The sequence below is a fragment of the Agelaius phoeniceus genome, chromosome 11 (assembly GCF_051311805.1).
Source record: "Agelaius phoeniceus isolate bAgePho1 chromosome 11, bAgePho1.hap1, whole genome shotgun sequence".
NCBI lineage: Eukaryota > Metazoa > Chordata > Aves > Passeriformes > Icteridae > Agelaius > Agelaius phoeniceus.
Window position 1 is genome coordinate 19,285 of NC_135275.1, and position 20,692 is coordinate 39,976.

General features: G+C 52.1%; 2 long non-coding RNA genes and 5 other non-coding genes across 12 annotated transcripts; all 7 read left to right on the plus strand.

Annotated features, from left to right (window-relative positions):
• The first annotated feature begins 6,623 nt into the window (after positions 1-6,623).
• On the plus strand, positions 6,624-11,595 carry LOC143695063 (uncharacterized). Of its 4 annotated transcripts, none has more exons than XR_013183944.1 (4): positions 6,624-6,705; positions 7,329-9,318; positions 9,776-9,951; positions 10,399-11,595. It is a non-coding gene; the product is annotated as an uncharacterized LOC143695063 (long non-coding RNA). The 4 variants fall into 4 exon arrangements; XR_013183946.1 differs by having other exon boundaries at positions 7,329-9,068; positions 9,168-9,951; XR_013183943.1 differs by having other exon boundaries at positions 7,329-9,951.
• Positions 11,596-15,404: 3,809 nt separating this feature from the next.
• On the plus strand, positions 15,405-19,812 carry LOC143694990 (uncharacterized). 3 transcript variants are annotated; one of them, XR_013183830.1, is made up of 5 exons: positions 15,405-15,495; positions 16,546-16,646; positions 17,699-17,799; positions 18,553-18,653; positions 19,706-19,812. It is a non-coding gene; the product is annotated as an uncharacterized LOC143694990 (long non-coding RNA). The 3 variants fall into 3 exon arrangements; XR_013183831.1 differs by lacking the exon at positions 15,405-15,495 and adding an exon at positions 15,549-15,937 and having other exon boundaries at positions 18,529-18,653; XR_013183829.1 differs by lacking the exon at positions 15,405-15,495 and adding an exon at positions 15,556-15,937.
• LOC129125165 (small nucleolar RNA SNORD45) lies at positions 15,920-16,002 on the plus strand. The gene has a single exon (XR_008534934.1). It is a non-coding gene; the product is annotated as a small nucleolar RNA SNORD45 (small nucleolar RNA).
• On the plus strand, positions 16,841-16,923 carry LOC129125172 (small nucleolar RNA SNORD45). Its single transcript, XR_008534941.1, has one exon. It is a non-coding gene; the product is annotated as a small nucleolar RNA SNORD45 (small nucleolar RNA).
• On the plus strand, positions 17,927-18,009 carry LOC129125173 (small nucleolar RNA SNORD45). The gene has a single exon (XR_008534942.1). It is a non-coding gene; the product is annotated as a small nucleolar RNA SNORD45 (small nucleolar RNA).
• Positions 18,848-18,930, plus strand: LOC129125164 (small nucleolar RNA SNORD45). The gene has a single exon (XR_008534933.1). It is a non-coding gene; the product is annotated as a small nucleolar RNA SNORD45 (small nucleolar RNA).
• A 187-nt stretch (positions 19,813-19,999) lies between the features above and the next one.
• LOC129125174 (small nucleolar RNA SNORD45) lies at positions 20,000-20,082 on the plus strand. The gene has a single exon (XR_008534943.1). It is a non-coding gene; the product is annotated as a small nucleolar RNA SNORD45 (small nucleolar RNA).
• The last annotated feature ends 610 nt before the right edge of the window (positions 20,083-20,692 follow it).

Genomic DNA, 20,692 nt, shown 5'->3' on the forward strand with positions numbered 1-20,692 from the left:
TTCCCAATGGGATGATGTAATTTTTATCAGTCCTGCAGTGAGAGTCAATGGCCCATTTACAGGAGATATTTCCCAGAGGGAGGATGGGTTTGTGGAAGAGATAAAGAAACATGCCCAATTAACAGAAGATAATTGTCACACCTCTAACAGATGGCAAATAGAATAGACACTTATCTTGCAATCCAGGACATTATCCACCCCTTATTCTATTTCCACCTGCATCACAATGAAACCTTACACGCAGTTCTCACTTAGGACTGGGTTTCCCTGCGGTACACAACAGGCATCTTTCTGCATTACCCACCAAGTGTAACCATGTCCTTGAGCAAAAACAGTCCCATGGATGGGTTTGCCTTTGCCAGAGGTGGGACTAATCCAAACAGTCTTTCCTAAAATACCTTTCATGTGTACAACAGGTACTTTATCCCCATCCACTCTGTGCAGGGGTTCAGACTGGGCAGGACCAGCTCGATTGATGGACCCTCTGGTGTTGACCATCCAGGTGGCTTTTGCTAAGTTCATTTCCCAATTTCTGAAGGCGTCCTTGCCAAGTGCCTTCAGGGTAGTCTTAAGTAGTCTGTTACACTGTTCAACATTCCTGGCAGCTGGTGCATGAGAGGGGATATGGTATATCCATTCAATACCATGTTCTCTGGCCCAGGTGTTTATAAGGCCATTCTTGAAATGGGTCCCGTTGTCCAACTCAGTTCTCTCAGGGGTGCCATGTCTCCACAGGATTTGTTTTTCCAGGCCCAGGATGGTGTTCTGGGCAGTGGCGTGAGGCACGGGGTAGGTCTCCAGCCATCCAATGGCGGCTTCCACCATGGTCAGCATGTAGCGCTTGCCTTGTCATGTCTGGGGCAGTGTGATGGAGTCAATCTGCCAGGCCTCCCCATACTTTGGACCATTGCCCACCATACCACAGGGGCTTCCACCTGCTTGGCCTGTTTGATGGCAGTACACGTCTCACAGTCATGGATAACCTGGGAAATACTCTCCATGGTTAGATCCACCCCTCGGTCTCATGCTTGCTTATAGGTGGCATCACTACCCTGATGGCCTGAGGCATCATGGGCCCATCGAGCTAGGAACAACTCCCACTTATGTTGCCAATCTAAGTCTGTCTTTGACACCTCTATCTTTGCAGCCTTACCTATCTGTTCATTGTTTTGGTGTTCCTCATTAGCCCAGTTCTTGAGAACATGGACATCTACATCACAGACTTTCACAGGTAGCTTCTCCACCCAAGTAGCAATGTCTTTCCACTCATCAGCTGCCCAGATTGGCCCCTGGTTGCCTTCTGATGAAATCTTCTCTTCAATTCTTTTAGTATAGTTTTAATATATCATTTTCTTTTAAGAAAATATATATCATCAATAATAAATCAGCCTTCTGAAACATGCAGTCAAGATTCTCGTCTCTTCCTTCGTCCTGGGAACCCTGCAAACACCACCGCACTTTGGGCCTGAGGGCCAATGGGCAGAGGGAACAAGGGTGGTGCAAAGGCGGGACAAAAGGGCAACAACCAACTGGGATTCAGGGGAGGAGCTGCAGGGAATGGGAACCAATAGGAAAGTGGGAGTGGGGAACATTCTAGAACTGGGGAGGAGATCAAGGATGATGTAACTTGGGTCATCAACATGTAAGGGATATGATGCCACTAGGACACACACCAGGGGACAATGTCACCACACCTGTGGGGACGCTGCCACCAGGATGCCTCCAGTGACACCCAGCATGGGCCCACATGGCCCCTGTGGGTGACACTGACCCTTGCCCTGTCCCCAGGGGCAGTTGGGATCCCCTGAGCGTGGTGGCCCTGGGACACCCTGGTGGCTGTCACTCTCTCCTGGGCCACTTGTCACCAGCTGAACAAGTTCCCATCCTGCCCTGGTGGGTGGTGACATTTGGCTGGGACACCACAATGGTGGCAGGGGGGACATAGTGGCAGGAACTGCATCAGGCAGCGCTATGGCTGAGATGAAGGTGCTGGTGGCACTGTGGTGGCACAGGTGGTGGCCTTGATGCTGTCCCAGTTCATGTCCCCATCCATGTTCATGTCCTCCCATGTCACCATCCATGGCTGTGTCCCCCCATGTCCCTGTCCATGGCCACTTCCAACTCAGGTCCCCACCCAGGGCTGTGTCCCCATGTGTGCCCAACCAAGCCTTAGTTCAATGTCTGTATTTTTACCCCAATTTCAGGGCTTTCAAAGGTATGAACAGAAACCTTTGTGTTTGAAGGCAAAATCAAAAGGATTTATGTGTCCCTGCCAGAAGAGCATCCAACGTGCTTGGGTGGGTGGGAAGAACCTTTTTTGGAGGGGTTTCCACCCCACTGTCTCCAAAATCATGGGTTTTGCCCCAGTCTGACCTGACTTGGTTGTGGAAGATGCCTGTGGGGCAGAGAGAATTAAAATGATGGATTTGTATTGGAGAAGACCTCCAAGGCCATCCAGTGTTACTTGATGCCACCAGGAAGACGCAAGAAGTGAGATTTTTCTGGGGTCAGAAGTCGACAAATATGCTCGATGTTCTATAGGACATGAAACAACATGAGTGCACATACCACTGTTCTCAAGGTGAAAAAAGGGAAGTTTATTTTCTGACTCCAACATGTATAGTTTTCCAAAAATGACAGTGGATTGGAGGGTGACAGTGCCACCTCTCCAATGGCAAACCAACAGTCCATCAAATTTCTTCTCCTCCATAAAAGAATGCAAAACAATAAGTTATTTACAGGAAGTGTGTGAGAAAGTTTGCTACAAGAATGTAAACATCAGAAGGCTTAGAAAAATCTTCAAAAGTCAGGGCGACAGCTCTCCACAATGGATTTCTGATGTTGGTCTGTGGATGTGTCCAGGTGCTCATAGGGAGCCAGGAGCCAGCCAGGTGTCTTCCTAACACAAATCAGCAGCACCACGGATCACCAGGGCTCTGCCCAACGGGGTCACTGGGGATCATCCAGTGCTGATCCTCCAATGAGGGATGGAGCTGTGGAGCTGGAGCAGCACACAAAGCTCTTCCCGCCCTGGGAGCACTCCCACAGCTTCCCTCAGTGCTGACTGTGTTTGTGCTGGGTCAAGGCTGACCTCTAGGAAAAGCTCTTCCCACACCAGGCACACTCCTAGGGCCTCTCCCCGCTGTGGATGGGCTGGTGGGCACTCAGGTGGGCGCTTGTCCTGAAGCTCTTCCCACACTCCCCACACTCGTAGGGCCGTTCCCCCCTGTGGCTCCTCTGGTAGGCAGACACTTCATAGCTGGTCTTGAAGCTCTTCCCACACTGGGGACACTCGTAGGGCCTCTCTCCAGTGTGGATGTGCTGGCGCCTGATGAGGGTGGAGTTCTCCCTGAAGCCCTTCTTGCAGTCGGGGCAGCGGAAGGGCCTCTCCTCTGTGTGAGTGCACTGGTGATGGAGGAGATTGGAGGTGGTCTTAAACCTCTTCCTGCATTTATCACACTCGTAGGGCCTCTCCCCAGTGTGAATCTTGTGGTGGTGGATCAGGCTGGAGTTGTAGGCGAAGCTCTTCCCACATTCCCCACACTCGTAGGGTTGTTCCTTCGTATGGCTGCTCTGGTGGTTGGACCTCAAACTGAAGGTCTTCCCACACCTGGGACACTCGTAGGGCCTCTCCCTGGAGTGGATGAGCCTGAGGAGGCTGCACTTGTCCCTGAAGCCCTTTCTGCAGTCGGGGCAGTGGAAGGGCCTCTCCTCTGTGTGAGTGCGCTGGTGATGGAGGAGATTGGAGCTGATCTGAAACCTCTTGCTGCATTTATCACACTCGTAGGGCCGTTCCCCGTGTGGCTCCTCTGGTGGAAAATCAGGCTGGATCTGGCTCTGAAGCTCTTCCCACACTCAGGACATTGGTAGGGCCTCTCCCGGTGTGGACGCACTGGTGGCAGATCAGGTTGGAATTGTGGCTGAAGCTCTTCCCACACTGCCCACACTCATAGGGCCTCTCCCTGGTGTGGATTCCCATGTGGGAGTTCAGGCAGGAGCTCCACCTGAAGGTCTTCCCACACTGCCCACACTCGTAGGGCCATTCCTCTGAGTGGATTCTCCAATGGTTGATCAGGGACGATCTCCACCTGAAGCTCTTCCCACATTCCGAGCACTTGTGTGGCTTCTCCCCATCCTGAAGCTGCTCAGGTGCCGTAATCTGCAGTTCTCTGGGCTTTGTATAGGTCCAATCTGGCTAGCTGGAACCCAAGCCCACACAGACCTGCATGGACTGAAGATTAAAGACAAGAAGCGCTCTTCCACCACATGGGGACAAGTATCCTGTTTATTGGCTTGTGATGGGACACTGCTGGCCGCAGCGACCACCCAGGTGGCAAAAGAGGCCAAATCTTTACCTGCAGTGGGGTTTTATCCCCCAGGAGAAAGGGGGCGGGGAAAGAGGACCGTGGCCAATGGGATGCCACTGGGGAGGAGCGAGGGGAGGGGTATCCATGGGGCAGACCACCAGGTGTGTAGAAAGGAGTGCATGGGGAGAAACCATGTGATGAGGAAGGGGGAATAATCTACATGACAGACTACACTCAGTACAAAATTCCCGTTACCCAGTGCAGAACAACTACTAAATAAACTATTTAGTGCAATACAACACTCAGGGACCCCCAACTTCCAGCTGTGGTCACCTTCCCAACCCAAGGTGGGTCTTTCCTCCTAGGATCCCCATGATCTGCGTTTGCATCCCCTCCTTGTGCAGGATCTTCGGGACTTTTCCTCCCCGTTGGATTCCTGTGCCCTGGAGCTGCTCAAAACAGCCTCTGCCACGAGGTTCTGCTGTGGGGATTTGTCCTCCCTGCTCTCCATCCTCAGCTCCTTCCCTGGGGGAGGAAGGACAAGGAGAGGATGGGATTTTCCTCCATGCCACAGGGAAGGGGAAGGAGATCTCCCCAGTGCATCCCTGGCTGGACAGCATCAGCAGTGGGGCTGTCCTGCAGCCGGGGGCCGTGCTGGGCTGGGAGATGGAGCAGGAGAGAGGGGGAAAAGGGCACTGACTTCCTCCTCACCTGTCTAGGTGTTCTGGGACATCTTTTTCCTCCTCGCAGCCTCTTCCTCCACCTGGCCAATGTCGGGTCCGGCTGTCTGTCTCTGCCCCGACACGGGTAGAGTGGTTCTTGGGTGGCACGCGATGCAAAGGACGAGTCTGGACTCTTCAGCTTTTCGGTCTTCAGGTTGTTTATTATTTCTTATCTACAAAATTTTTCTGTCTGCCCAACAGAGGTCTGATCTGCAAGCAGTCACAGGCACTCTCTGACCACCCACGGGGCGGTCATGTCTTTTTATACTAAAATCTACGTACACAATATTTACCTTTATTTCCCAATGCTTTTCACCCATGTTAGCAAGTGCACCTTCACCATAAACCAATCCCCAAGTGCCAACATCATCACAGGAGATGGAGGACAAGAAGAAGAAAGAAGAAGGACGAGACACGCCCTAATCCCTCCATCTTGTCTCCATAACCCCCCTGTACCAAAAACCTTAAAGTCTATATCTCACCCTCTAAATGTGTCTCTTTTACACCTTTTACTCTAAAGTGATTCTCTTGTCCTCAAACTCTTGTTACTTCTGTGGATGGATCAAAATCAAGCCACCAAACACTCTTGGCAACATTCCAGGATTTTCGAGACCCCCAAGGGTTCTCCTGGCATCTCTGGACATCGGGAACGATGTGCTGAGATCCCACAGGCCAAGGTTTGGGAATGGGAAATCCTGTTTTGGGAGGGCAAAACAAGGGCTGAGCGTGTTGGGTTTGATGATCCCAGTGCCCAAGTGCAGCTGGAGAAGTCAGCGCCCCTTTCAGCCTCGGGGAGCCCGGACCCCGCTAATCCCCAGCCTCCCCCACCCCTCCAGGCTGCCGGAGGTCCCTCTGCACCGGGATCGCCCCACTCCAGGGCTCTCCCCACTCCGGGGCTCCCGCGTTCCCCCCGGCTCTCCCGGGGATCCCCAAAGCCGGGATCGCCCCCTCCCTGCCGGTGCCGGGCCAGCGCCCCGTGGGACCCCCCAAGATCCCTGCAGGGCCATTTCCGGGTCGGCTTTGGGCTCCTGCAAGATCCAAACATCCCCGCCCCGACAAAAATCCCTGTGGAGACCCCCCCCGCCATGGATTTGGGGCGACTCCCCCTCCCCGCTCACCTGCGGCTTCCGGAGGGGGCGGAACCGGGGCAGCCGCGGCCCGAGCGGGGGAACCGCGTGGGGTTGGTGCTGTGGCTCCTCCTCCCGCTGCTCCTCTTCCTCCTCCTCTGGCCCTCCTCTTCTTCCCGCTCCTCTCTCTCTCTTTCCCTTTCCTTTTCCTCCTCCTCTGTCCCTCCTCTCCCTCCCGCTCCTCCTCCGCTCCCAGCCCGGCCCGGGCAGTGCCGGCACCCAAAAGCAGCCGCGCTCTGCCCTGGGGGGGGTTCCAAAGCGGCCCCGCCACGCCCGGCACTGGGAGCGATACTGGGAACACTGGGAACGATGGTGAGAGCAGCGGGCGGGAACTGGGAGCGCTCTCCCTGCCGGTCCCGCTCTTACTGGGAGCAAACAGCGCCCGGACGCGGTGCAGCCGGCGGGGGCGGGGCCGAAGGCAAGGGCGTGGTTATGCAAATCATGGAGCGATCGCGCGCTGGGATTGGTGGGCGGGAGAAGGGCGGGGTTTGCACGGTCACGTGAGGGCCGTGGGGGGGCCGGAGCGATGGCGGCGGCGTCCGGGGAGAGGTAGCCGGGAATGGGGACAGGGAATGGGGGTGGGGAATGGGGAATGGGGGTGGGGAATGGGGAATAGGAATGGGGACGGGGAATGGGGAATAGGAATGGGGACAGGGAATGGGAATGGGGAATGAGGACCAGGACCGGGACCGGGACCGGGACTGGGACTGGGAATGGGAATGGGGACAGGGAATGGGAATGAGGACAGGGAATGGGAATGAGGACAGGGAATGGGGACCGGGAATGGGGACAAGGAATGGGAATGGGGAATGAGATCCATACTGGGAATGGAGCAGGACGGGACTGGGAGTGGGGTGACACGGGAATGGGCGGAAGAAAGGGGAGTGACAGCAGGGAGGGGGGTATCCGCTACAGGGGACACCAAGAAGCGGGACAAGGGGACACAGGGACAGTTCCAGGCCAGGAGGTCCTTGATCAGCAGCCCCAGAATCTCCACCAGCATCTTCCAAAGCACCCGGAGCCACTTGGCCTCGTGTCCCCAAAGCCCTGAGCAAGCCCCAAGTCCTTCCCGGGAGCTCTCAGCTCCCTCGGACCCAGCATCCCCCACACCTCTGGAACAGCCCCCCACTTCTCTAGCCCCATCTTAGTTCAACATCTTTATTTTTACCCAGGTTTTGGGTGTTTGGAAAGAATGAAGAAATGTGAAAAGAAGATCCAGGCCATGAGGAGCCAGGAGGATGTGGAGCCCTCAGCCAGGTGTCTTCCCACCAGGGATCACCAGCACCACAGATCACCGGGGCTCTGCCCACCGGGGTCACTGGGGATCATCCAGCGCGGATCCTCCCGTGGGGATGGAGCTGGAGCAGCGCACGGAGCTCTTCCCACACTGGGGGCACTGGCAGGGCTTCCCTCAGTGCTGGCTGCGTTGGTGTTGGGTCAAGGCTGACCTCTGGGAGAAGCTCTTCCCACACCTGGTGCACTTGTAGGGGCTGTGACATCCCAGGAACAGGGCTGGGATGGGCTCTGGTGCCTGGGACATCCCCAGCAGCAGGGCTGGGATGGGCTCTGGTGCCTGGGACATCCCCAGCAGCAGCAGGGCTGGCTGTGATGCTCTCCAGTGCCTGGGCCATGCCCAGGGGTGCTGCTGGCTGGGGTTGGGTTGGTGCCTGTGCAGTGCCCCGGGCAGGGTCACAGCGGGGCAGCTCTCAGTGTCCCCAGCAGGCCACGCTGTCCAGGGTAGCCATGCCAGCACTCACTGCGCACTCGGGGCAGGCTGGGCTGGACGGGGCTCGGGGCACAAACGCCGCCCCCGGGGCTGGGCTCTGCCCCTGCCTCTGGGGCCCAGCCCCTGCTGGCAGCGCCTTGGGCAGGGCACGGGGCTGCTGCTGGCCCAGGGGGACAGGCCTTGCCCCCTGCCAGCTGCCCAGGCCCCTCGGGTGCCTGTGCCACAGCCCTGTGCCTCCTGTCCCCGCTACTCCCTGCCACCTCCACTCCCTCCATCAAAGCCCCACTCAACCTCTGCACTGTGACCTCTGGAAAGAACAAAAGAACAGGAAAGAAAGAATGAGAGAGGGAAAGGAGAAAGGAAAGGAAAGGAGAAAGGAAAGGAAAGGAGAAAGGAAAGAGGAAAGGAAAGGAGAAAGGAAAGGAGAAAGGAAAGGAGAAAGGAAAGGAAAGGAGAAAGGAAAGGAAAGGAGAAAGGAAAGAGGAAAGGAAAGGAGAAAGGAAAGGAGAAAGGAAAGGAAAGGAGAAAGGAAAGGAAAGAGGAAAGGAAAGGAGAAAGGAAAGGAGAAAGGAAAGGAAAGGAGAAAGGAAAGGAAAGGAGAAAGGAAAGGAGAAAGGAAAGGAAAGGAGAAAGGAAAGGAGAAAGGAAAGGAGAAAGGAAAGGAGAAAGGAAAGGAAAGGAGAAAGGAAAGGAGAAAGGAAAGGAGAAAGGAAAGGAGAAAGGAAAGGAGAAAGGAAAGGAAAGGAGAAAGGAAAGGAAAGGAGAAAGGAAAGGAGAAAGGAAAGGAAAGGAGAAAGGAAAGGAGAAAGGAAAGGAGAAAGGAAAGGAGAAAGGAAAGGAAAGGAGAAAGGAAAGGAGAAAGGAAAGGAGAAAGGAAAGGAGAAAGGAAAGGAAAGGAGAAAGGAAAGGAGAAAGGAAAGGAAAGGAGAAAGGAAAGGAAAGGAAAGGAAAGGAAAGGAAAGGAAAGGAAAGGAAAGGAAAGGAAAGGAAAAGGGTAAAAAGAAAAGAGAAACATGTAGCCATTTGGCCCTGCCTGGATGCCAGGCACCCACCAAAGCTGCTCTCTCACTCCCCTCCAGAGATGGACAGGAGAAAAAACAGAATGAAGGCTTCATGGCTTGAGTTAAGAACTGGGACAGATCATTCAGCAAATGCCATCATAGGCAAAACATTTTTGAAATTACAGGTATTAATTGAATTTATTTCTATCCAGATCAGGGCAGGATAGTGAGAAGTAAAATAAAGCTTAACAAACACCTTCTGCCTGTTCCTCCCTCCTTCCCAGCTCTGCTCCTCCCCCAGTGGTGCAGGCAGACAGGCACTGGGGGCTCTGCTCCGTTCATCACCCGTTGTTTCTCTGCTGCTCGGGGAGAGGAGTCATTCCCCTGCTGTGCCAGGGGTCCCTCCTGAGACACTTCTCCATGAACTTCTGCAGGGTGAGTTCATCTCACGGACAGCAGCTCTTCACAAACTGCTGCAGTTGCCGCACTCTCCCATGGGCTCACAAGTCCTGCCAGGACCCTGCTCCAGCGTGGGCTCCTCTCTCCACGGCTTTGCAGGTCCCTGCCAGGTCCCTGCTCCAGCACAGGTTTCTCATGGGGTCCCAGCCCCTGCTCAGGCACCCCCTGCTCCAGCACGGGCTCCTCCAGGCGCTGCAGGTGCATCTCTGCTCTCCGGGCCCTCCATGGGCTGCAGGGGCCCAGCTGCCTCCCCAGGGGCTGCCCAGGGAATCTCAGGGCAATCAGCTCCAGCCCCTGGAGCAGCTCCTGCCCCTCCTCCTGCCCTGCCCTGGGGTGTGCAGAGTTGCTCCTCTCACGTGTTCTCACCCTGCTCTTCCCTGCTCACAGTTACACCTACACCATCACCCATTTTCCTAAATCTCTTGCCCCAAAGGTGTTACCGCCATTTCCAATTGGCCCAGCCTTGGCCAGCGGCTGGTGCATCCTGGAGCTGGCTGGAATTGACTCTGTGGGACACAGAGGAGCAGCTGCTTCCAGCAGCCTCTCACAGAAGGTGCTCCTCGAGCTCCCCTTACCAAAACCTGGCCATGCAAACCAAGTATAAGCATGGTAGGGTTTTTATTACCATTATTAATTCTTCTTTTTGCTATTGTCACTATTATTGCTATTAACATTATTATTTTTATGACTACTAATATTTTTAGTATTTTTGACTCTATAAGTAGTGGCTATAGTAGAACTCAAAAGAAAAGTTCTTAATTGCAAGTAGAAGTTATAATTTTGTCAGCCTCTTGCCCTGCCCTGTTCTTTGTCATTGCTGTGTGTGAAGCTGCTGCTGCCAGGGCTCCCTGTTTCCCTGGTTTGGGAAATTCCATGGCATTGCTCACCTGTCAGAAAGAGAATGGCTCATTCCAGTCAAATGCATTGCCTGAGCTCTTCTAGTCCCCGTGCTGGAAGCTTGTTTTCTAAGGTTGTTGACTTTCTCAGCTTCTGTTAACGTTTGTGATTTTATAACAGAATGTTCTGGGATGTGATTTTGCAAGATTCTCTAATCAGATTTCAGCTTTGCTCTTGGATTCCTTGATGGTGTGTGAGAGCTGAAGGCAGCAGTTTGTGTGGGAAGCCTTCAGCGGGAGCTGGGATTGCCTCAGCAGCAGCTGGCTGTGCCCGTGTGAGCAGAGACACCAGAGATGCCATGAACGGAATGTTGTGCCCGGCGGGAGCCCGCAGTGCCCGGCTGGAGGGAGCTGTGCTGGGAGCTGCAGGTTGTGCCGGGGCCGGGCAGTGGCCGGAGCGATGGACACTGACCCTGGGCCGGGCAGGGGCTCGGGGCCCTGCGGCGCTGGGCGCTCGGTGCCCGCTCAGAGCGGGGCTGTGCGGGAGCCGGAGCAGCGAGAGAGCCCGGGCCGAGCATCAGCCCCGGGGCGGGCACGGCTGGGAGGGGGCCCAGCCCGGGGTCCCGCAGAGCCCCCCTGCTCCAGAGCCGCAGCTGCGGCAGCACCGGGGCAGCACCGGCAGCTTTGGGGCACGGAGGAGCCGCGGGCGGGCGTTCCAAGGGCTCCTTCAGGGCAGGATTTTGTCCCGATGCGGGGCAATTCCCGGGGCTGGGCGGGCTGGGGCCGCTGCCGAGCGCCGCCGCCTTTGCCCGGAGCACCCGGGCAGAACTCTCTGCTCGGGGCTCTGAGAAACACGTTCAGTCTCCTGTGAAAATTCAAAGAGTTTAATAAAGGACAAGAGGAGACAAGGTCCGTGGAGCAAAGGTTATTACGGCCGGGTGCAACTTGGCACTGAACCAAGACTACCCTGTAATCTTCGGGATATCCCTTAAATATCTTTGCCTTCCATCAGCCTGTTGCATATTCATAGACACTCATGCATAGTAAACTTTTTTCCCAAACTGGTTTCCATATTCCAAGAACTGTTTAGCGTGGCTCCTCCTCGATTCCACCGTTTTAGAGCATGTGTATTCCGTGGTTGTGGTTTTGTTCCTTTTTTATCATCATCTTCAGTTTTGGCCACAGCCCACACTGCCTTCAGACGGTGAGTGCTGATGGCTGGCACATCTGTACCAGGTGTCTTCATCCCATGTTCATTGGATGTTATCCCAGCCAAGCAGGCATTGTAACACAAGCACACTTATATCAGCTATTTCACTATTATGTCTAAGCTTATAATTAACTACAGAAATCAAAACTGTATCTTTATAACAAAGTTATTTTAAGACCGCCCATATAAAATCCATGTTAACATTTGCGCAAAGCCAATATTGCAATATGTATCTACACCAGGGCCAAGGGCCGGGCGCCTCTCGGCGGCTCCGGCCCGGCAGAATTTTGGGGGTCCTGGTGTTGGTGCCGGCAGAGCCCCGGTGCTGGGCCGGGGGTGCGTGGGACCCTCCCTGGGGGGGTTGGGCTGCCCGGGGCAGGCGCTGCATCCTCAGCCCGGAGCCACGGGGGGATCGCCCGGGACCGGCGGGCTGGGGACTGGGAGAGCGGATAGGGCGGCACCGGATCTGGGGGAGCCTCTGCAGCCTGCAGGGTCGGACATCCCCATAAGGGGGACCCGGGAGCCAGGAACGGGGAGCCCGGATAGGGGGAACCCCGGCAGCCTGGAGATGTTGGGACCATGGACAAGGGAGACCCATGGTATGAAAAATGCATATTTTATGATTGGCTCTTTGCAAATATTCAAATGAATACTATATGTGTCATTTTAGAAAGTTACACTGTAATATTTTTAAGTAGTGTATTAAACACAGTTTAGGTTATAACATAACGTTAAAATAGAAACTATGTATGTGAAATATTTTTTAAAGAAAGCCATGAGGTACTCGCAGCGAGATAGCAGGCACAGGACACCTAAATTTTTCAGAGAAAGAGAATTTATTGCTCTCTTATCAGGAGAAACGAACTTCTTCCTGCCTCACTTAGCCCTGAAGAGACGCTGTCAGGATTCAGAGGAAGAAGCTGACACTGACCAGACAGAATCCTGTGTTTCAATGGAATTTATGCATCATGTATGAAGTGTATGAATATGCAACAGGCTGTTGTTTTTAAGGGTTAATCCTCTGTTAACTTGTGTCCCTTTTCGGGCTTATTTTGCTCGGAAAAAGGTGCCTCTAGGCAGCATAAGCCCGAAAAGGGACACAAGTTAACAGAGGATTAACCCTTAAAAACAACAGCCTGTTGCATATTCATACACTTCATACATGATGCATAAATTCCATTGAAACACAGGATTCTGTCTGGTCAGTGTCAGCTTCTTCCTCTGAATCCTGACAGCGTCTCTTCAGGGCTAAGTGAGGCAGGAAGAAGTTCGTTTCTCCTGATAAGAGAGCAATAAATTCTCTTTCTCTGAAAAATTTAGGTGTCCTGTGCCTGCTATCTCGCCGCGAGTCCTCTCTTTAAAAAAGTATCTCACATAGCATAGTTCTATTTTAACATTTTATTATAACCTAAAACTAGATTTAACACACTACTTAAGAAAGTTAATACAGCATAAGTTTCTGACATAACACATATAGTATTCATTTGAATTTTTGCGAAAAGCCGATTATAAAATATGCATTTTTCACACACCCAAACTGAGCAGTCCGAGGTCCCCTCCTCTGCCCTGTTTTGTGGGGATGACGGGGACTCGGCTGCTTTGATTTTCCTGGGAATTCCCTGGGAATTTCCCCTTTGCTGGGTGAAATTACGGCTCGCGGTGGGTCCGGGTCTCTCTATCTCGCGGGGTTCTCACAGAGAGTTTGGGTTAATGCGGCAGAAAGGGGTTAAGCCTTGGGCAGGCACCGCTCGGGTTAAACCAGCCGGATAAAAACCTGACCGCGGTCTCACCCGGGCTTTGCTCCCAGCGCGGCTTTTTCACTGGGATGGCACGGCCAGGGACGGAACAGAGCCGAGGCAGCAGGGCAGGAGAAGCTGAGGGAGCTGGGAAGGGGCTCAGCCTGGACAAAAGGAGACCCAGGAGGGGCCTTCTGGCTCTGCACAGCTCCTGACAGGAGGGGACAGCCGGCAAGGGTCGGGCTGTGCTCCCAGAGAACAGGGACAGAAGGAAGAATTCCTTCATGGAAAGGGTTGTCAGGCCTTGGAAGAGGCTGCCCAGGGAGGTGTGGAGTCCCCATCCCTGGAGGTGTCCAAGGAGTGACCAGACATCGCCCTCAGGGCTCTGGCTGAGTGATGAGGAGAGTTTGCTCAAAGGTTGGACTCGCTGAGCTTGGAGGTCTTTCCCAATCTTCAGGGATTTGAAGATTCTGTAACTTTTTCTCCCTGTAGTTAAGTAAAAGTTAATTTGTAACTTTATGTTTTTCCAACGTTTAATGAAGATTTTCAGGTGTTCTCCCTGCTTTAAATCCAGCCTCAAGCCCACAGCATGTGTGGGTTTGGGGCTATTAAACATTCCCTGCCCAGCACTGCAGGTTCTGCTCCACAGGTCGCACTCCTGACTGGGAGTTCAATTCCTGAGCAGCCCAACTTCTGTCCAAGGATTATTGATCCTGAGCAGCCCAGCTTCTGTCCAGGGATTATTTCTTGTGAGCAGCCCAATTTCTGTCTAGGGATTATTTTTCCTGAGCAGCCCAACTTCTGTCCAGGGATTATTTCTTGTGAGCAGCCCAGTTTGTGTCCAGAGATTATTGATCCCTTACTTGCAGGGTTCCTGCACACCCCAACACTCCTCAGGTGATTTATCACCACAGTAGCCCCCGGATGCAGAGACATTTCTCCATCACATTTAAAAGAAAAGTTCAGGTGGGTTTTCCAATGAGCAGCGTGGATTTCCCTGGAGTTCACCAGCTGGGATCACGCACGCCAGAATCAGAGCTTCTGTATCCCTATGGAAAGGTGATGGCACAGGGAATATCTGCTCTGCTGCTCATGAACAGCTGCAGCTGCTTCGGGTGCTTGAATATCTGCAGTGACAATGGTACCCAGCTGTTCCTGCTGGAGGGAGCGATTTTGGGAAAACGTGGGCAGGATTGAGTTGCTGTTCCCAGGTGCCTTCTAGAGCAGTATCAATAATCTTTCTGGAAGGAATGAGCTCCTGAGATTTGTTTTGCATTCTTTTATAGAAGAAAATTAATTTAATAGACTATTGGTTTGTCCAGTGTCATTGGAGAGGTGGCACTTTCACCCTCCAATCCAAGGTCACTTTTAAAAAACTATAAATGTTAGAGTCAGAAAAGAAACTTCCTTTTTCTTCACCTTGAGAATCCCTGAAAAGAACTGCTGCACCTCACCTGCACCTGGGCGCTGGGCCCCAGCTCCTGAGGGCAGCATCATCTCCCTGCTCCCCTGTGACACAGGTACCAGCTGGGGAGCAAAAGAGCTGGGCCTGGGTGATCCCAGTGACAAAATAAAGCTATGCCTGCTTTTAATGTAGGAATTAGTGTTAAAAAGTGTGAAAAACGCAAAGCACTTGTTTTTAAAATTTTTAAAAGTTGAATGATAATAAAATGGTTATAAAAATAGCAATATAATTAGAGTAATAATAATTTGGACAATTTGGATTAGGACAATATGAGACAATAGAAGAAAAGAGTTATGGATGTCCGGGTACCTTTTTCTGGGCAAAATAGGCCCGATAAAGGACAACATTTCCTGCCAACATTAACAGAGGATTAACCCTTAAAAACAATAACCTGTTGCATATTCATACACCTCATACATGATGCATAAATTCCATTCAAACACAGGATTCTGTCTGGTCAGTGTCAGCAGCTTCATCAGAATCTTCAGGCTTTTTCCCGAGTGAGGCGGGAAGAAGTTCGTTTCTTCTGATAAGAGAGCAATAAATTCTCTTTGAAAGATTTAAGCATCCTGTGGCTGCTGACTGGTGTGACTCCTTTCTTTTAAAAAAAAGTATCTAGCATAGTTTCTATTTTAACATTTTGTTACAACCTAAAACTAGATTTAACACACTACTTAAGAAAACTAATACAGCATCGCTTTCTAACATAACACATAAAGTATTCGTTTGAATATCTGCCAAAAGCCAATCAGAAAACGCGCATTGTTCAAAATGCCCATTGCGGTGGGTGGAAGGCGCTGATTGGGGCCGGGGCAGACGGAGGCGGCTGCGGGCGGGTCCATTTGCCAGCCCGGCCCTACTCGTTCTAGCCGCGTGTCCCTGGCAGTGGAGCGGCGGCAGTAGCGGGTGCGTGGTGCGGGCCGGGCCCGGGGCTGGTGCAGGGCCGGGCCGAGCCGAGCCGATCCGTGGTGCCGCGAGCGGGGCGGGCGGGGCTGGGCCGATCCGCGGTGCCCCGAGCGGGCGATGCCCCGAGCGCAGTGCCACAGGGCGCAGAGGCCCAGGGCTCTGGGCCGGGCGATGCGGCGCAGGGCGGGAGGGCGCTGAGGGCGATGGCGGCGCCGCCGAGCCGGGGCCGCGGGAAGGGCCGGGCCGGGGCGGCTCTGCCCGGGGGGGTTTTGCTGCCAACAGCGGCGCCGGCTCCAGCGCCGGGCCAAGGGCTGCGCTGGCGGGCACCGGCTGCACCCGCAGAGAGCGGCCCTTGGCACTGGGAACGGCGGCTCCGGGCTGGGACGGCCCCAGCAGTAGCAGGAGAAGGAGGAGGCAGTGGCCGGGCCCGGGATGAGCGCTGGTATGTATTATCTGAGCAGAGCTGATGTCTCTCACGCTTTAGCTCTAGAATTACTCTGAGGCCCGGCCAGCTCCCGATCCCTCTGGCAGTGCAGCTTTTCCCACTGCTGGCATCGAGTGCTCAGGCTAGGCAGGGACTCAGTTTAGGGAGAGGGCTCTGAGGCAGAGGGGTAATTTTCCAGAGTAGAAATCCATTTGGATTGAGGTGAAATGTGCATCTTTGAGTTCAGTTTGTAGCTGTTTAGTCTGACTGCCTTCATCTTCAGTTTCTTCCTCTGAATCCTTCACGGCTGAATGAGGCGGGAAGAATTTCGTTTCTTCTGATATAGGGGCAAAAAATTCTCTTTCTCTGAAAGATTTAGGATTCCTGTGGCTGCTATCTCAGTGCAAGTCCTTTCTTTAAAAAAAATGTATCCTACATAGCAGAGTTTCTATTTTACCACTTTGTTACAACCTAAAACCATATTTAACACACAATTTAAGAATTGCACAAATAGTGCAGTATAACTTTCTAAGACAACACATCTAATATTCATTTGGATATTTGCCAAAAGCCAATTCTAAAATATGCGTTTTTCACAAAAGTTTTTCCCCATGGTTTGATCACAGCTGTGCTGAGGAAGAGGAAGACCCACAGCCAAATGAGGGAGACCTGTGGAAAAGCCTTGGTGCCCAGAGGGGATCCTGACCCCTGGCCTGGAGAGCTGCAGGTGAGAGAGAGAGATGAAAATTCAACATCTCCCAGAGCCCTTGGGCATGGAGAGCTGCAGGTGGGAGAAAGAGATGGAAATTCAACATCTCCCAGAGCCCTTGGGCATGGACACACCGGACACAGGCTGCTCACCGCAGGGCTGGGGAAGGCACCGACCCTGGCTTCCCACAGAGGAGGAGGTGGCAGTGGCCAGGCCCGGGATGAGCGCTGGCATGTATTATCTGAGCAGAGCTGATGTCTCTCACGCTTTAGCTCTAGAATTACTCTGAGGCCCGGCCAGCTCCCGATCCCTCTGGCAGTGCAGCTTTTCCCACTGCTGGCATCGAGTGCTCAGGCTAGGCAGGGACCCAGCTTGGGGAGAGGGCTCTGAGGCAGAGGGGTAATTTCCAGAGTAGAAATCCATTTGGATTGAGGTGAAATGTGCATCTTTGAGTTCAGTCTGCAGCTTGCTGTTTTAGTCTGACTGCCTGTTCTCACCAAAGCCTGTACTCTAAGAAACCGCTTCAGCCAAGGACAGAGATAAGGGGGTCCCTTGAACTCTGGAACAGACAGAGAGAGGCTGCTGTGGAAAGCAGGGTCAAAATAAGCCCGAAAATGGACAGAGGTTAACAGAGGATTAACCCTTAAAAACAACAGCCTTTTGCATATTTATACATCTCATACATGATGCATAAATTCCATTCAAACACCGGATTCTGTCTGGTCAGTGTCATCTTCTTCCTCTGAATCCTAAAGGCTGAGTGAGGCGGGAAGGAGTTTGTTTCTCTTGATAATGGGGAAATTAAATTCTCTTTCTCTGAAAGATTTAGGTGTCCTATGGCTGCTATCTCAGTGCAAGTCCTTTCTTTAAAAAAAATGTATTCTACATAGCAGAGTTTCTATTTTACCATTTTCTTGTAACCTAAAACTATATTTAACAAACTATTTAAGAAAATTGATGCAGCATAACTTTCTAACACCACACATATAATATTCATTTGAATATTTGCCAAAAGCCAATTGTAAAATACACATTTTTCACAAAAGTTTTTCCCCATGGTTTGATCACAGCTGTGCTGAGGAAGAGGAAGACCCACAGCCAAATGAGGGAGACCTGTGGAAAAGCCTTGGTGCCCAGAGGGGATCCTGACCCCTGGCCTGGAGAGCTGCAGGTGAGAGAGAGAGATGGGAATTCAACATCTCCCAGAGCCATGGACACACTGGACACAGGCTGCTCACCGCAGGGCTGGGGAAGGCACCGACCCTGGCTTCCCACAGAGGAGGAGGTGGCAGTGGCCAGGCCCGGGATGAGCGCTGGCATGTATTATCTGAGCAGAGCTGATGTCTCTCACGCTTTAGCTCTAGAATTACTCTGAGGCCCGGCCAGCTCCCGATCCCTCTGGCAGTGCAGCTTTTCCCACTGCTGGCAGTGAGTGCTCAGGCTAGGCAGGGACTCAGTTTAGGGAGAGGGCTCTGAGGCAGAGGGGTAATTTTCCAGAGTAGAAATCCATTTGGATTGAGGTGAAATGTGCATCTTTGAGTTCAGTTTGTAGCTGTTTAGTCTGACTGCCTTCATCTTCAGTTTCTTCCTCTGAATCCTTCACGGCTGAATGAGGCGGGAAGAATTTCGTTTCTTCTGATATAGGGGCAAAAAATTCTCTTTCTCTGAAAGATTTAGGATTCCTGTGGCTGCTATCTCAGTGCAAGTCCTTTCTTTAAAAAAAATGTATCCTACATAGCAGAGTTTCTATTTTACCACTTTGTTACAACCTAAAACCATATTTAACACACAATTTAAGAATTGCACAAATAGTGCAGTATAACTTTCTAAGACAACACATCTAATATTCATTTGGATATTTGCCAAAAGCCAATTCTAAAATATGCGTTTTTCACAAAAGTTTTTCCCCATGGTTTGATCACAGCTGTGCTGAGGAAGAGGAAGACCCACAGCCAAATGAGGGAGACCTGTGGAAAAGCCTTGGTGCCCAGAGGGGATCCTGACCCCTGGCCTGGAGAGCTGCAGGTGAGAGAGAGAGATGAAAATTCAACATCTCCCAGAGCCCTTGGGCATGGAGAGCTGCAGGTGGGAGAAAGAGATGGAAATTCAACATCTCCCAGAGCCCTTGGGCATGGACACACCGGACACAGGCTGCTCACCGCAGGGCTGGGGAAGGCACCGACCCTGGCTTCCCACAGAGGAGGAGGTGGCAGTGGCCAGGCCCGGGATGAGCGCTGGCATGTATTATCTGAGCAGAGCTGATGTCTCTCACGCTTTAGCTCTAGAATTACTCTGAGGCCCGGCCAGCTCCCGATCCCTCTGGCAGTGCAGCTTTTCCCACTGCTGGCATCGAGTGCTCAGGCTAGGCAGGGACCCAGCTTGGGGAGAGGGCTCTGAGGCAGAGGGGTAATTTCCAGAGTAGAAATCCATTTGGATTGAGGTGAAATGTGCATCTTTGAGTTCAGTCTGCAGCTTGCTGTTTTAGTCTGACTGCCTGTTCTCACCAAAGCCTGTACTCTAAGAAACCGCTTCAGCCAAGGACAGAGATAAGGGGGTCCCTTGAACTCTGGATCAGACAGAGAGAGGCTGCTGTGGAAAGCAGGGTCAAAATAAGCCCGAAAATGGACAGAGGTTAACAGAGGATTAACCCTTAAAAACAACAGCCTTTTGCATATTTATACATCTCATACATGATGCATAAATTCCATTCAAACACCGGATTCTGTCTGGTCAGTGTCATCTTCTTCCTCTGAATCCTAAAGGCTGAGTGAGGCGGGAAGGAGTTTGTTTCTCTTGATAATGGGGAAATTAAATTCTCTTTCTCTGAAAGATTTAGGTGTCCTATGGCTGCTATCTCAGTGCAAGTCCTTTCTTTAAAAAAAATGTATTCTACATAGCAGAGTTTCTATTTTACCATTTTCTTGTAACCTAAAACTATATTTAACAAACTATTTAAGAAAATTGATGCAGCATAACTTTCTAACACCACACATATAATATTCATTTGAATATTTGCCAAAAGCCAATTGTAAAATACACATTTTTCACAAAAGTTTTTCCCCATGGTTTGATCACAGCTGTGCTGAGGAAGAGGAAGACCCACAGCCAAATGAGGGAGACCTGTGGAAAAGCCTTGGTGCCCAGAGGGGATCCTGACCCCTGGCCTGGAGAGCTGCAGGTGAGAGAGAGAGATGAAAATTCAACATCTCCCAGAGCCCTTGGGCATGGAGAGCTGCAGGTGGGAGAAAGAGATGGAAATTCAACATCTCCCAGAGCCCTTGGGCATGGACACACTGGACACAGGCTGCTCACCGCAGGGTGGGGAAGGCACCGACCCTGGCTTCCCACAGAGGAGGAGGTGGCAGTGGCCAGGCCCGGGATGAGCGCTGGCATGTATTATCTGAGCAGAGCTGATGTCTCTCACGCTTTAGCTCTAGAATTACTCTGAGGCCCGGCCAGCTCCCGATCCCTCTGGCAGTGCAGCTTTTCCCACTGCTGGCATCGAGTGCTCAGGCTAGGCAGGGACCCAGCTTGGGGAGAGGGCTCTGAGGCAGAGGGGTAATTTCCAGAGTAGAAATCCATTTGGATTGAGGTGAAATGTGCATCTTTGAGTTCAGTCTGCAGCTTGCTGTTTTAGTCTGACTGCCTGTTCTCACCAAAGCCTGTACTCTAAGAAACCGCTTCAGCCAAGGACAAAGATAAGGGGGTCCCTTGAACTCTGGATCAGACAGAGAGAGGCTGCTGTGGAAAGCAGGGTCAAAATAAGCCCGAAAATGGACAGAGGTTAACAGAGGATTAACCCTTAAAAACAACAGCCTTTTGCATATTTATACATCTCATACATGATGCATAAATTCCATTCAAACACCGGATTCTGTCTGGTCAGTGTCATCTTCTTCCTCTGAATCCTAAAGGCTGAGTGAGGCGGGAAGGAGTTTGTTTCTCTTGATAATGGGGAAATTAAATTCTCTTTCTCTGAAAGATTTAGGTGTCCTATGGCTGCTATCTCAGTGCAAGTCCTTTCTTTAAAAAAAATGTATTCTACATAGCAGAGTTTCTATTTT